A 13815-nucleotide genomic window follows, 5' to 3' on the forward strand; every position below is an offset into this window, starting at 1 on the left:
CGAATTATCGAATTAGTGTGTGTGTGTGTGTGTGTGTGTGTGTGTGTGTGAAGAATGAGTGACTTACAAACACCTTGATCGGATATTAAGATATTTGATCCTTCCCATCACGGTCCAGCATTCTAACTTGATTGAATTAGGGGAGGCAGTGGCTGAGTGGTTACCGTGCCGGCGCCGCGTCCAGGAGGACGCGAGATCGAGCCCTGCCCGCCGCCACAGCTGGGATTTTTCAGTTACCGCTGAGTGCCCTAAGACTATCCACATGCTGTTCTGATGATCATCTATCAACCCGGATCTCAAGAAGGCGTTTGATTCATTGCATCGCGAGGCACTCTGGGATCTTCTGCGACTCAGTGGGACTCCTGCAAGGACTATTGGTTTGCTGACTGGCCTGTATTCTAAGACAGAGAGTGCTTTGAAGTGTGTGGGGGAATTGTCCAGATATTTCCCCCGTGAATGCAGGAGTAAAGCAGGGCTGAGTCATTGCCCCATCACTGAATCCCTACATTAATCGTACCCTCGTCCTGCGCGGGCCTTTGAATGGCTCGCTCATGGTATGTACAATAGCAATGAGACATTGGGCTTTGCTTTAAATATATTTAAAGCGCCATAAATAGACGAGAGGAAGTAAAATGACGAGAAAAGACTCAATAATACCAAAACAATTAAACTTGGACGTAATGGTAACAACGAAGGTGATCTCGCGCGGGACAAGACTGAGTAGAAGCAAGGTAATGCGAAGCCAGAAGAACGCGGCCACACTTAATACAACAACCAGCAAACAGTTGAGGGCGGAGTATAACATGCTCGGAGCGGAAGCCGGTGACTCCAAGGTGACACAAACACCTGGCTTTCATAGTGTGTGTGTGTGTGTGTGTGTGTGTGTGTGTGTGTGTGTGTGTGTGTGTGTGGGTGGGTGGAAGGGGAGGGGTTGTTGTCGAGTTACTTGACGCCCTGATGTTTTTGATTAATATCGTCGAAGGTGAGACAGATGCACCCTACGTAGATACTCAGCTAATATTGTAATATAGAGTTTTTAAAAGGCCCATTTCTCCTTTATTTCGCAGGGCTTGCATTTAAGAACGATTTTTGATGAGGAGAGGCTGCCGGATGGAATTTTCTCTCGTTTACAAATAAATATAACAACAAGAATCATCAACAACAGTGTCACTGACTGTATTTAGTGTATAATTTTTGCATGTCCCAGAGAAACACAGGTAATTTACGATAATTAAAAGTATAGTTCAAGCTCCTTGGGCACAAAGAAATAATCGGTGATGACACCCGCTGGCTGGCAACTCTGAATATACCCCACTGCGTAATATCGCTTCTGATTTTTATTCCAATTAACATTGATTTATTCATTTTTACGACCTTTTTATACATCTAAATGTGGATGGAAAATATGTAAAGCTGAGAGCATAACTTACAGCTGCGCATGACGGAGGTGCTCATCTCCGTCCCGTTGGCCCTTTGAGCCTGTGGTGGGAGATAACCCATAAAAAAAGGAGCTGCCTTTTACAGGTCTACCGGCCTCTTGCAGACTCCTGCGTTCTTATGTTCTTATGTTCTTAACACGACACAGGGCCAGCAAAACATCCGGGTTACCCCAGTTTACCATCCCCAGGTTCCCCCAGGTACCCATTAATAGACATTCCGAAAGGAAGGATGAACAGACAGCTGGATGGGATGCACGCCGAGTGGATTTGAACCCAGGCCCGCAGATTCGTAGCGAGGAACGCTAACCACTGTACCGCGGAGACGCGTTCGATGAGGATGCCGTCCTATTAATAAAGGCAGCGGCACACGTGTGTCTCTCTGTGTGTGCGTGTGTGTGTGTGTGTGTGTGTGTGTGTGTGTGTGTGTGTGTGTGTGTGTGTGTGTGTGTGTGTGTGTGTGTGTGTGTGTGTGTGTGTGTGTGTGTGTGTGTGTGTGTGTGTGTGTGTGTGTGTGTGTGTGTGTGTGTGTGTGTGTGTGTGTGTGTGTGTGTGTGTGTGTGTGTGTGTGTGTGTGTGTGTGTGTGTGTGTGTGTGTGCTCAACTTAACCAATACTAGTACCTATGATTATTTTAAATGAATAAAATTTGAACTTGTAATGCCGGGAATAACAGCTAACAAACAATCTGATAATCAGGAAAGAACATAAAACTTAGTACAGGACACATAATATATAATAAGTTGATTAAGAACCTTCAAAGTGCTTAATAATTTATGAACACTTTACAGCGCTTCGACAACAAGTACGGCGGAGTATAGATAAAGATATAATAAAAGCAGGTGTGAAGCGGCGGGAAGCAAAGCAAACAAGAGGCGATGAAGAGAAGAGAAGAAAGAACATGCAGGAAAGGGAGGCCGGTGGAGTGCTGAAAAGAATGGTAAATGAGATGAGGAGGCAGGCTGAACACTCCCACCAGGCCGTCACTCCTGTTATTGCGATACCCTCGAGCCTCAACCTTGACCCAAATTCTCCCTTTTCCGATTCCCGTTAGTCTGTTCCATTCTGTTCTCCCGCCATCAAGCCCGTGAGTGTGAGGCAAAACAGAAGACAAAGACTCGACGCAACAATGAACATGAAAGTGACTGACTGATTAGAGTGGTGAGGACTATAATAGGACAGGTTGTTGTGACAGGGGTGAAGGGTGGCGGTGTGGTGAGGAATAAAAGTGTGTGTGTGTGTGTGTGTGTGTGTGTGTGTGTGTGTGTGTGTGTGTGTGTGTGTGTGTGTGTGTGTGTGTGTTTGCTGAGATCCAGTGAACTAAAACACGTAGTGGTTAAGATTGGTTGTGTAGAGCAAAATGAAAATTAAGTAATAATTTAACGAACTGATAGATAAATAATACGGAACATTTATGAATAAAATAAAAGTTACCTCATTTTAACAGCAATTTTTTTTTTCAATGGATCGTTTGAGATCAGTAGAAATGTTTTGATTACTGCCCATGTCGGAATCCAGGCAATAACGTGTGTGAATAAATGTATGTATGGCAGCCCATTTCACCGGGCGAGTGTTCCTTCTGAGTTAACACGGACTGTACCTAAGGAGACCTAAGCCCCTCCCAGTACCTTACTTCTCTCCATTATTGATCCTGCACACCCTGTCGAGGCGTGAAGGCGAGCATAGGAACGAAGATCAAGGAACTGACGCTCGTACTCACTCTGTCACCCCACAGGAATGATACAACTCTGCCAGCACCTCAGAAAGACTTCAAATAAACACTAACAAATTCTTACTTGTTTCTTACAATGGAATTTATATATTAGCAAGGCAGGCCTTCTTTAGTCTGGGTACAACTACCGTGTTAAAAAAATGGCATTAGGTGAAAGGGGAAACAGTTGATTATTCAAATTTATAGAATTACTCAAGTAATTTAATCTCAGAACGGGAATTACTACACGAGAATGTTCCTACATTTTTTTTTATCGAGATCAAATCACACATAATGTAATTCCAAGCAGGTAATGGTAAAGACCCATTACTGAGTGTGATGCCTCGCATAAAATCATAACACGAACTTTACCACATTAACGACGCCGCGACGCAGCGAGCGAGACTCATGTCGGGCAGGGAGCGCCGTGCTGCAGGGGGTCATTCATGCGCCGGCAGTGCCCAGTGGCTGCCTGTGTGACGAGCAGTTAGGTAAAACTCCTCATGAAGCAGCGATGCTTCTCATTAACGGCCCATCCTGAGCTGCGCTAATGGCGGAGGGAGGGACCGACCCAACAGGTGAGCTGGGAAGTTTACAAGGACAAGGTCTCTCTCTCTCTCTCTCTCTCTCTCTCTCTCTCTCTCTCTCTCTCTCTCTCTCTCTCTCTCTCTCTCTCTCTCTCTCTCTCTCTCTCTCTCTCTCTCTCTCTCTCTCTCTCTCTCTCTCTCTCTCTCTCTCTCTCTCTCTCTCTCTCTCTCTCTCTCTCTCTCTCTCTCTCTCTCTCTCTCTCTCTCTTTTTATTTAAACATCAAAATACATATGACAAAAGGGGCGGGGAAATTGTCTTCATGCCAAAGACGACCTCTGTCTTGAGGTCGCCTATCTTAAAGCATTGTCACTAGTTGTGCTTGTGCTCAGGCGGATGTGACTAGGGCGGGTAAGTGCGACACTAGGCATGAGCCGCCACCTTCACCTGCTGGGTGTTCATTGCCCTAGCGTCCACTTCACCCGTGAAGGCGTTCCACAGGTGGGCCGTGGCACTCGTGAAGGCCCTCTGGCACCTGGCTGTGCGGCTTCTCGGGATTTCAAGGAAGAGGTCGTTAGCCACCGCCGCTCTCGTGGTGTGCTGGCTTCTCCTCCAAGGAACCCGTAGTGCCATCAAGTGAGGTGTACTTTGGACCTGGGCCTGGTGTAGGACTGAGATGGCACCGACCCTTCTCCGGTGTCCTAGGCTGTCGAGCATACAGCGGGGGGCGTCCTGCTGGTGATGTAGCTGCTGTCAATGTTGCCGCTGCCGCCACTGGCGTCCATGTGGTCGCTGCTGCTGAAGGCTGCTGGCATCGCGGATGAGTCGCTCTGCCCTCCTCTGCACTCTGTCCAGCAGCGAGAGGTGACATTGGGCACTACTCATCCAGGAGAGAGGGGAGTATTCCATGACGGGCCTCACCTGGGCTTTGTACAGCCTCAGGAGGCCGTCTGCGTCGAGCAGGTGCCGCACGCGACGCAGGAGTGTCACCCTCAGGGAGGCTCTGTGCGCCACACACTCCAGGTGGCGGTCGAAACTGAGTCTGGATTCGACCTCCACCCCCAAGATGTTGATGGAGTCCTTGACGACCAGGGTGTCGTCCCCAAACTTCAGCCGTCCCTGCAGGAGTATGGCGTCCTCCCACGAACGCGATATGACCATGGCCTGGGTCTTCTCGGCAGCAAACTTAACTTGCCAGGGTCGTCCCCAGGCCATGATGTCACCAAGATGGTGATTGGTGGCTTCGATTACGTCCGCAGTTTCCTCCCTGGTGTAGCTGTGGGACAGGTTGCAGTCGTCGGCGTAGGCTGAGGCCACTGGTAGGCCACGGAGCAGCTCGTCGAAGTATGCGTTCCAAAGAATCGGGCCCAGTACTGATCCTTGTGGAACGCTGGCAGTGATTGGGTAACTGCCTGACGTGCACCCGTTCACCACTACCTCAGACTCCGGCCGTGCAGGTAGCTCGAAAATAGCTGCAGCAGTTGTCCTGTGATGCCGAGCTGTTCGAGCTTGGTCAGGAGGCCTCTGTGCCACATACAGTCGAATGCCCCAGCAATATCTAGGGCAACAACAAGTGAGGGACATGCTGCCTCTGTGAGGGACATGCTGCCTCTGGGCTTGGAGGAGAGTGGCAGAGAAGGCTGACACATTGTGGTCAACGTTACCACTGAGTGTGGCGTCCCAGTCAGTGTCAGCTAAGTGCCTGCTTCATGGCTTGCCAGTCTGCCCGCTGCCACAGCCAGATGACGCGTTGTCTTGCTTCCTCACGCGAGGGGTTGAGGCCGAGTTCAGTCAGCACCGCATTATGGTCGGTCGGTCGGTCGGTCTCTCTCTCTCTCTCTCTCTCTCTCTCTCTCTCTCTCTCTCTCTCTCTCTCTTATTTAAACTTGCCATTTGATTTATATGGAGTCGTATTGCTAAAGTCCTGGTTGGGACGGCAAGGACTATCTGTAGCTAAGCAAAGAACTTTTACATATTGGGACATAGAACATATTTACATATTGGGATCCACTTGCAGCCAAACATTTATACTTGATTTATAGACGTGCAGGGACGTGGTACGATGCAGGTCGGTCTGGCGCACCAAAGTGTTCCACAACCTACTGTAGCGTGGTAGGAAGGAGCGGAGGTAGTGTTCCGTCCTCGCGTAAGGCACAGTGACTTGTTCTCCGTTGTTGTACGCTGCGCGGTTGGGGAGTGGTGCCGGTGGCTTGAGACGCAGTGCTGCCAGCTGTGGGAAGTGCATGCGGTGAACTTTAAACATAACACACATGCCCGCTACGTCACGCCGCTGCTGGAGAAGTTGCAGGCTCCGTACATCACCCTCAGGAGTTTTCAGTCGGGACAGCCGGTGGGCTCTGGCCTGAACCCGGTCGAGGAGCCCAATGTATGATGGGGGGCAAGAGGACCATGCGAGGGGCGAGTACTCCATCAGTGAGCGGACTTGTGATTTATAAAGAGTATCCACTCCCTGAGAATCTAGAAGATGAGCAATGCGACGAATGCAGCTCATCTTCCATGCAGCATCCTTGGCAACCTTCCTGACGTGGCTGATGAACGTTAGGCCTGAGTCAAACTCAACCCCGAGGATGTTGACAGACTCCTGAAGGTGAATCCTTCTGCCTTCCAGGTGGATGGTGAGCTGGTCCCGGTCAACTTCATCTTGTCCCCTAGAGATTAGGGCCGCTTGAGTTTTCTCAGGGGCGAAGGTGATTTGCCATCTCTTGCCCCAGGAGGCGATGCTTTGCAGTGTTTGATTGATGCGATCGACTGTGCTGTGGCTCTCATTCCTCTCACAGGTGAATGTGAGAGTGCAGTCATCTGAATAGGCATTGGCCTCTGGAATCAACTGCAAAATGCCGTTGAAGTGCACGTTCCATAGTAATGGCCCAAGTACACTCTCTTGTAGAACGCTGGCTTTGACAGGGGGTTCGGTGGATGTGTGCCCATTGACTACCACACACACACACACACACACACACACACACACACACACACACACACACACACACACACACACACACACACACACACACACACACACACACACACACACACACACACACACACACACACACACACACACACACATACTCACTCACTCACTCACTCACTCATATTTGAGGTCACATGATGATTCTAAAGTGGATATTCCCTACTTTATCAATATTTTTGCTGTGAAAAAAAAAGATCAAGAGAAAACCAAAATATAGAAAAACCCGCAATATACTCCTCCAATAAATGAGAGGGAAAGAAATTCAATAAAATGGAGGATCAAGTTTATAGTTGTCAGAGTTGCTTTGACTCCCCTCGTTTATGACATAATACATATAATGTATCGGACGGTGAGAGCGAAATCAGCGCCCGTGAGTGCCCAAGGTCGTATGTCTGGAGGAAGCCGATGAGTTCAATTGCCATGTAAATGGAATTATTGGGAAATCATGAAAATCCCCATCCACACGCTCCCCTCAATATCACCCTGCCACTTGCACGCTATTCACTTCTCGAACCACCATATTTATTCCCCACAGCTCTCAACCCCACCACGGGCAACAACGCAAAGTCCGTCGTTCTTCTCCCCAAGTCCTGAGGGAGAAAAATCATTCATTACAATTGGTTCGCGAAAAAACAAACAACAACAGAAAACTAACATGATCCGCTTCGCATGACAAGTAACGAGACAACGACTAGATACAACCAGCTCCAGTGAAACCCTCCACACACGGCTGCTCACGCTTCAACGAAAAATATAAAAAAAACACTGCCAGACACAGAAAACATCTGGGAGCCAGGGACAAAGGAAGGGGAGGAGAAAAGAGCATACCGAGGAGGAATGATTCAAGAAAAGAGGGAAAGATGAAATGGGTACACAGCACATGTTTTCTCGAATCCGGCAGCTATATATATGTTGTGTTGTGACTCGGCGTAGGATGTGGGAGTGGGTGTTGTGTGAGGGAGGGGGGGAAAGGCCTCCGTACTGCTCACGATGGTTATTTTCTTTCGAACATGCAACAAATTTAACGAATTTTCTTTATTAAATAGCGCCTCAAAATTAGAAAAATACTCTTTATACTAGTTTGCAAATGCCAGTAGGAGAGAGAGAGAGAGAGAGAGAGAGAGAGAGAGAGAGAGAGAGAGAGAGAGAGAGAGAGAGAGAGAGAGAGAGAGAGAGAGAGAGAGAGAGAGAGAGAGAGAGAGAGAGAGAGAGAGAGACAGAGAGAGAGAGAGAGAGAGAGAGAGAGAGAGAGAGAGAGAGAGAGAGAGAGAGAGAGAGAGAGAGAGAGAGAGAGAGAGAGAGAGAGAGAGAGAGAGAGAGAGAGAGAGAGAGAGAGAGAGAGAGAGAGAGAGAGAGGCCTCATCCTCCGCACACTCCCCTACCGCAGGTCCGATAAGGCGTTACAGACACCATCGGCCTCAAAATTCTGTCCGCCAACGTACGAGGCTTTAGGACCAACATCGGGGAGCTGACACACGCCTTCGTCCTCAAGCACCACATCGACATAGTAGCGACAGTGGAGACCTTCCTGGACGACACGTGCGCCACCACCTGTGATAAGATCCCCGGATACTCGCACAGGGCCAGACGAGACCGCCAAACAGGACAGGGAGGAGGCATTGCTGTTTGCCACCGAAACGGCTTGCAGGTGTACCGCTCACCACAGACAGCCCCCTGGATATGGAGATGATGTTCCTCCGCAGTATTCTCGAGGACAGAAGCGCTCTGCTACTCTGCGCCATGTACCGGCCACAGTGGCAAGGCGCTGGGGCCAGGCTGATGGTGATGAGTACGGCGTTGTGGTCGGAACTGCCCGCACGGTCGAGTGGGCAGCACAGCACGCAGTCACTCGGCAAGTTTTGTTGAACTGTCACCAGGTGTTGATTTAGTCGCGTAGGGTTACCATGTCATTCAGGTGCTCTGTGAGGTAGATGAAGGGGGCCTCATCTACCTCACAGAGCACCTGAATGACATTATGGCTTCCCACAGCTGTCAGTACGCGATGGCTGTGGGCGACCTAAATCAACACCTGGTGGCGAGGGCCTTCACCGAGCTCACAGCGGTACAGGGATTGAATAATGCATGTCGACTTCCCGACACATCAGCGTGGAGGCTCCCTGGACCCTGTGGTCACAGACCTGCCGAGGACTAGTTCCGACCACAACGCACTCACCATCAGCCTCAGCCTGGCCCGCGTAAGCAAGGAGGCTCAACCAGCCCAAAAGACCAGCCCTGGTTCGGGTACAGGTGCCGTGTTGCAGCCGAAAGGAAACACAAGGCCTGGACACGATACAAATGACACGCCACACAGGTAAATAAGGCCCAACACAGAAGTTTGCAAAAATATGACGAGGACAGCAAAGTGGGCAAAAGTAGGGTGGAAAGCCGACAGGAGGAGAAAGCTGTCCTCTAACCAAACCGACCCGAAACAGTGGTGGGGACTGGTGAAGGAACAGCAAGTCCTTACCTCCCAGGAACGTATCCCGCCCCTGAGAATTCCTGACGGAGACCTGGCCATCACCAGCCGGGAAAAGGCTGACTTGCTGGCCTGTCATTTCAGTCAAAAGATGACAATCCAGGAACCAGACAGGCAGCTCCCACCCTCCCCCAACTCATCGCCTGAAGACTAGAGAGTGTGCTAATCTCTGAGGACGCTGTCAGGAGACATCTGAGGGGCGTCAACACCAGGAAGGTGCCAGGCCCTGACAGCGTGAGTCGACACCTATTGCGGCGATGCTCCGATGAGCTCACCAGTCCCCTCGCCCAGCTCTCCCGGCGATGCCTGCAGACCAGGGTGTGGCCTGCACAGTAGAAGGAGACCAGAGTCACACCCGTACACAAGATAAAATATAAGTCTGAGCCAGGCAATTACAGGCCAATATCACTCCTCTCAATCATCAGCAGTATATTTGAGAGGATCATCGGGAAGCAACTGTCATCCTTCCTCGAGAACCACCTACAGTCACCGAAGCAGTTTGGTTTTCGGAAGTGCCGCTCCACCTCAGACCTCCTCCTCCTCCTCTCAAAGTCCTTGCATGACGCCCTTAATGACGGCCACCCTCTCTCGTGATTGCCCTGGACATAGCTGGTGCGTTCGACTCCGTGTGCCACCGCGGTCTGACGGCGAAGCTCCAGAAACTAGGCATCACGGGGGACCTGCTGCGCCTGCTCTCCAACTACCTGTCAGGTAGGAGCCTCCGCGTAGCAGTCAACGGAAACACCTCGACCAGCTTCCCGGTGGAGGCCTCCGTTTCACAGGGGTCCGTCCTTGGACCTATCCTGTGGAACCTATACTTCAACGACCTCCTGCAAACCATCCAAGCAGCAAGTGCCTACGCCGACGACTGAACCCTCTGCAAAACATATAAGAGGGAGGAAGCCCAGGACATGAAAGGATCCGTCAACAGACAATTGGCAGACATAATGGTCTGGGGAAAGAGGTGGGAAATCAGGTTTGCCCCTGACAAAACCCAGGCCATGGTAATATCACGCTCTCGGGAGGACGCGAGGCAACTCCACGGCAGGCTGAGATGCGGGAACGACACCATCCCACTGCAGGCCAGTGTCGACATCCAAGGCGTGGAGATGGACTCTCAGCTGCGTTTCGATCATCACCCTGGAAGGGTTGCTCATAAAGCCTCCCAGAAGGTGACCCTCCTGCGCCGCATGAAGAATCTCCTAAAGGCCTGAACATCCTCTACAGGGCACACAAGTCCATCCAGTGATGGAATATGCACCTCTCACCTGGATGGCCAGTGCCCGCTGCCACCTCAACCTGCTGGACAAGGTGCAGAGGAGTGCATAACGCCTCATCAGTGGCACCCAGTAACACCAACCGAACCAGTGGAGAGACTATAAGTGCCGTTAGTGAGTGTTCTAAGCGCTAAGTGGTTCACGGATAGAGAGAGGCAATATCCGTCAGGGTTGCTTTATTGATAAAAATACACAGAGGTCATTGACACGGACAAGACACATAAAAGAGGTGGTTGAATGTATATCGTGTGTATGAATGTTGTGTAGTGTAGAGGACATATAAATGTTGGTGTGTGTGTGTGGTAAACAATATGTAGAAGGAGTGTATAGCAGGACAAGGACAGACAGTAGCAAATAAACGAGTAACAAGAAGAGTTAACAATAAAGACGCGACACGACCGACAGGGAGACGACACAGCGACGAGACACAGCAAGGATAACAAAATAAAGTATGTGCTGGGCACTCCATTTTCTTAGTCACCGGGGAGGAAGAGCGCACAGCTTTCAGCGGTGACTGCTACAAGACAGCGATGACAACAACAACAACAACAACAACAGCAACAACAACAACAACCACACTAGCGACGGGCAGGGGCAGCCACGAACAAGATGGACAGCCATGAGCACTGCCGCAGAGTCGCTGCCCTGCCGGTACTATACAAGGCACAAGTGGGCCAAGTGCCCCACTTGACGGACCTGAGGGCTACCTGGAGGAGGCCTGAGCGCAGCACGAGAACGGTGCTGAGCAACGCCTCCCTCCTGGAAGTGCCAAGGGCCCGCTCCAGCACCCACCCATCACAGCGATGGTGTGGTGGAACAACCTCACTGCTGATGTGGACGTGACAACTGTCCACTCAGTAGATGAAGGTTGCTTCCCACAGGTGGCTACACCTACACCCACCGTAAAAGCGTAAATGTAAACACGTAAATAATTGTATAGAATGCAAATGTTATCTCGGCAGAGGCTTTCAAATAGCTCCCCACCGGACGGGGAAATTTAGCTTACGAAAAAAAATATTGCCATGTACCGCAAGGCCTTACCTCCCAGGAACGTATCCCGCCTCTGAGGAAACCTGACGGAGACCTGGCCATCACCAGCCGGGAAAAGGCTGACCTGCTGGCCTGTCATTTCAGTCAAAAGATGACAATCCAGGAACCAGACAGGCAGCCCCCCACCCTCCCCCAACTCATCGCCTCAAGACATGTGTTTAAATGAAAAAAAAATAAAACTAAGAGAGAGAGAGAGAGAGAGAGTGAGTTTGAGGGATATCGATAGACTCAAACACACATTACGAATCTCACATTCAAAAAGACTAATATTTGCTTCATACCCTCTCTCCCTCCCTCGCTCCATACTTTCTTTCCTTGCTCTTCTTACTTCCTTTCATATACAGGAATGATACAAAAGGTCAACTACGTCAAACACACTTCAAAAGAGGTCAAAATAGATCCCTAACTCGCCTTGTCCTTCTCCTTCTCTCTCGCGTTAAACGAAGACTAAAAACAAGGGCAGCCACTTAAGGCAAACACCCGAAAGAATGCTAAGAATAAATCCTGCACTTCCTTTAGTTGTCGCCGGCGTTTCCTGAAGGGCACAGAAGGGGCCTGGAGGACTTCAATAGTGGTGGGTTGCGCCTAATTTCATCTATTTACTTCCGACCAAAGCCTCTCGCGAACTTAGTTAATCGCTATCGGTTTACTGGCTTCCAGTATCGCACAAATTAGTGATAGTAACCTTGCTCTTCTACTATACTGCTCTCTCTCTCTCTCTCTCTCTCTCTCTCTCTCTCTCTCTCTCTCTCTCTCTCTCTCTCTCTCTCTCTCTCTCTCTCTCTCTCTCTCTCTCTCTCTCTCTCTCTCTCCTATGGGCGTCGTGCTGCCGCAAGCCATGACATCGCCTGAGGAGCCTCAACAGATAATGCATGGAAAATTTTAAGACTGGGGGACTCTGCGAGGACAAAACTTGCACCTTCCATCATGAATATTTCCATCCCCCCCTCCTCCTTCTCTTCTTCATTCCTTCCTCCTTCTTTTTATCCTCCTTTCCCACGACAGCCACTGCAGAAGATGCCTCGAAGCACCTCCCACCCGCAGGCTTTTCTTTCCTCGGGTTTCATGGGCTTGGGGTGGATTGACTGCCTCCTGCAGGCTGTCCTTTACGAATCAAATGGCTGCCAGGTGGATAAGACAGTTTGAGCTGCGTCGCGTAGGTCCAATGTGACGGTCTCGTGCACCTGTGTCTGATCACCACCTTTCCACCTCAGGCGGGTCCTCGTCGTGCTTTTGTTTGTGTGTGATGGGGAGCAAGTAAAAACAGCCTTTAACTATTTTTCGCTCATTCTTCATATTTTGCGCGAGAAAAACCACTCGTAAAGAGACTACTTTTTGTAGTAAAATATTCACTGTTGTTAAAAATGTTTCGTTTTTATTGGTTTAGTGGCTATGTACAAATTTTTTGCAATGCATACATTACACGAGTGCTCTCTCTCTCTCTCTCTCTCTCTCTCTCTCTCTCTCTCTCTCTCTCTCTCTCTCTCTCTCACACACACACACACACACACACACACACACACTGAATCCTCTTTTTCAGTTGTGTCCTCACAGACTAACAGAGGCTTACAGTAAAGCTCCACTCTATCCATGCCGGCCTGCAGGAAATATTGCAAATTGGGGAGGTGACTACAAGAGGAATAAATGGGAGTAAAAGGAGTGAATGGGGGCGGTGGAGACTGTGGGGGAAGAGGAGACGGTTGGAGAAAAAAAAATTGAGATGGGAGGAAAAATAATAGAGGAGAGGAAAGGCGTGTGACGAGAGACAGACGGGAATGTATTAATATGAAATCGAAGAAGAGGATTGTTAGAGGCTGTTTACGCTTGGGTTTGCTGCCATATTTGTGTGTGTGTGTGTGTGTGTGTGTGTGTGTGTGTGTGTGTGTGTGTGTGTGTGTGTGTGTGTGTGTGTGTGTGTGTGTGTGTGTGTGCCATTAGAAAAAAAAACTTTCACCACAACCCTCAGTTCTTTTTTAGTCTCCTCTCTCCCTATATTATCTCAAGAGGCCGTATCCAGTAGAGTCAGACACAGCTATGCAGTCCGTTTGGGCGGGGCCTGCTCAATGAATCCACTGGACACATCACTGTTAAAACTACCCTTAATTAATGGAGGAAGGACGACGGTCGCCGGAACACAGGGGAGCGAGTCTGAGTAAGTGCCATCGCGGATAGAGATCAGGGAGCAAGTCACATCGTGTCCTTGATCACTGACTATGTCGAAGACCAACGTTGTCACTTGTTATTGAATTTATACAATTCTTTGACATTATTATAAAAGCCACAGAATCAGAGCGCAGCATAGGTTTCTTAATGTATAAAAAATACTTTATACATAATTTCAAATC

Source organism: Eriocheir sinensis, chromosome 7, assembly GCF_024679095.1.
Source record: "Eriocheir sinensis breed Jianghai 21 chromosome 7, ASM2467909v1, whole genome shotgun sequence".
In the NCBI taxonomy this organism is placed as follows: domain Eukaryota; kingdom Metazoa; phylum Arthropoda; class Malacostraca; order Decapoda; family Varunidae; genus Eriocheir; species Eriocheir sinensis.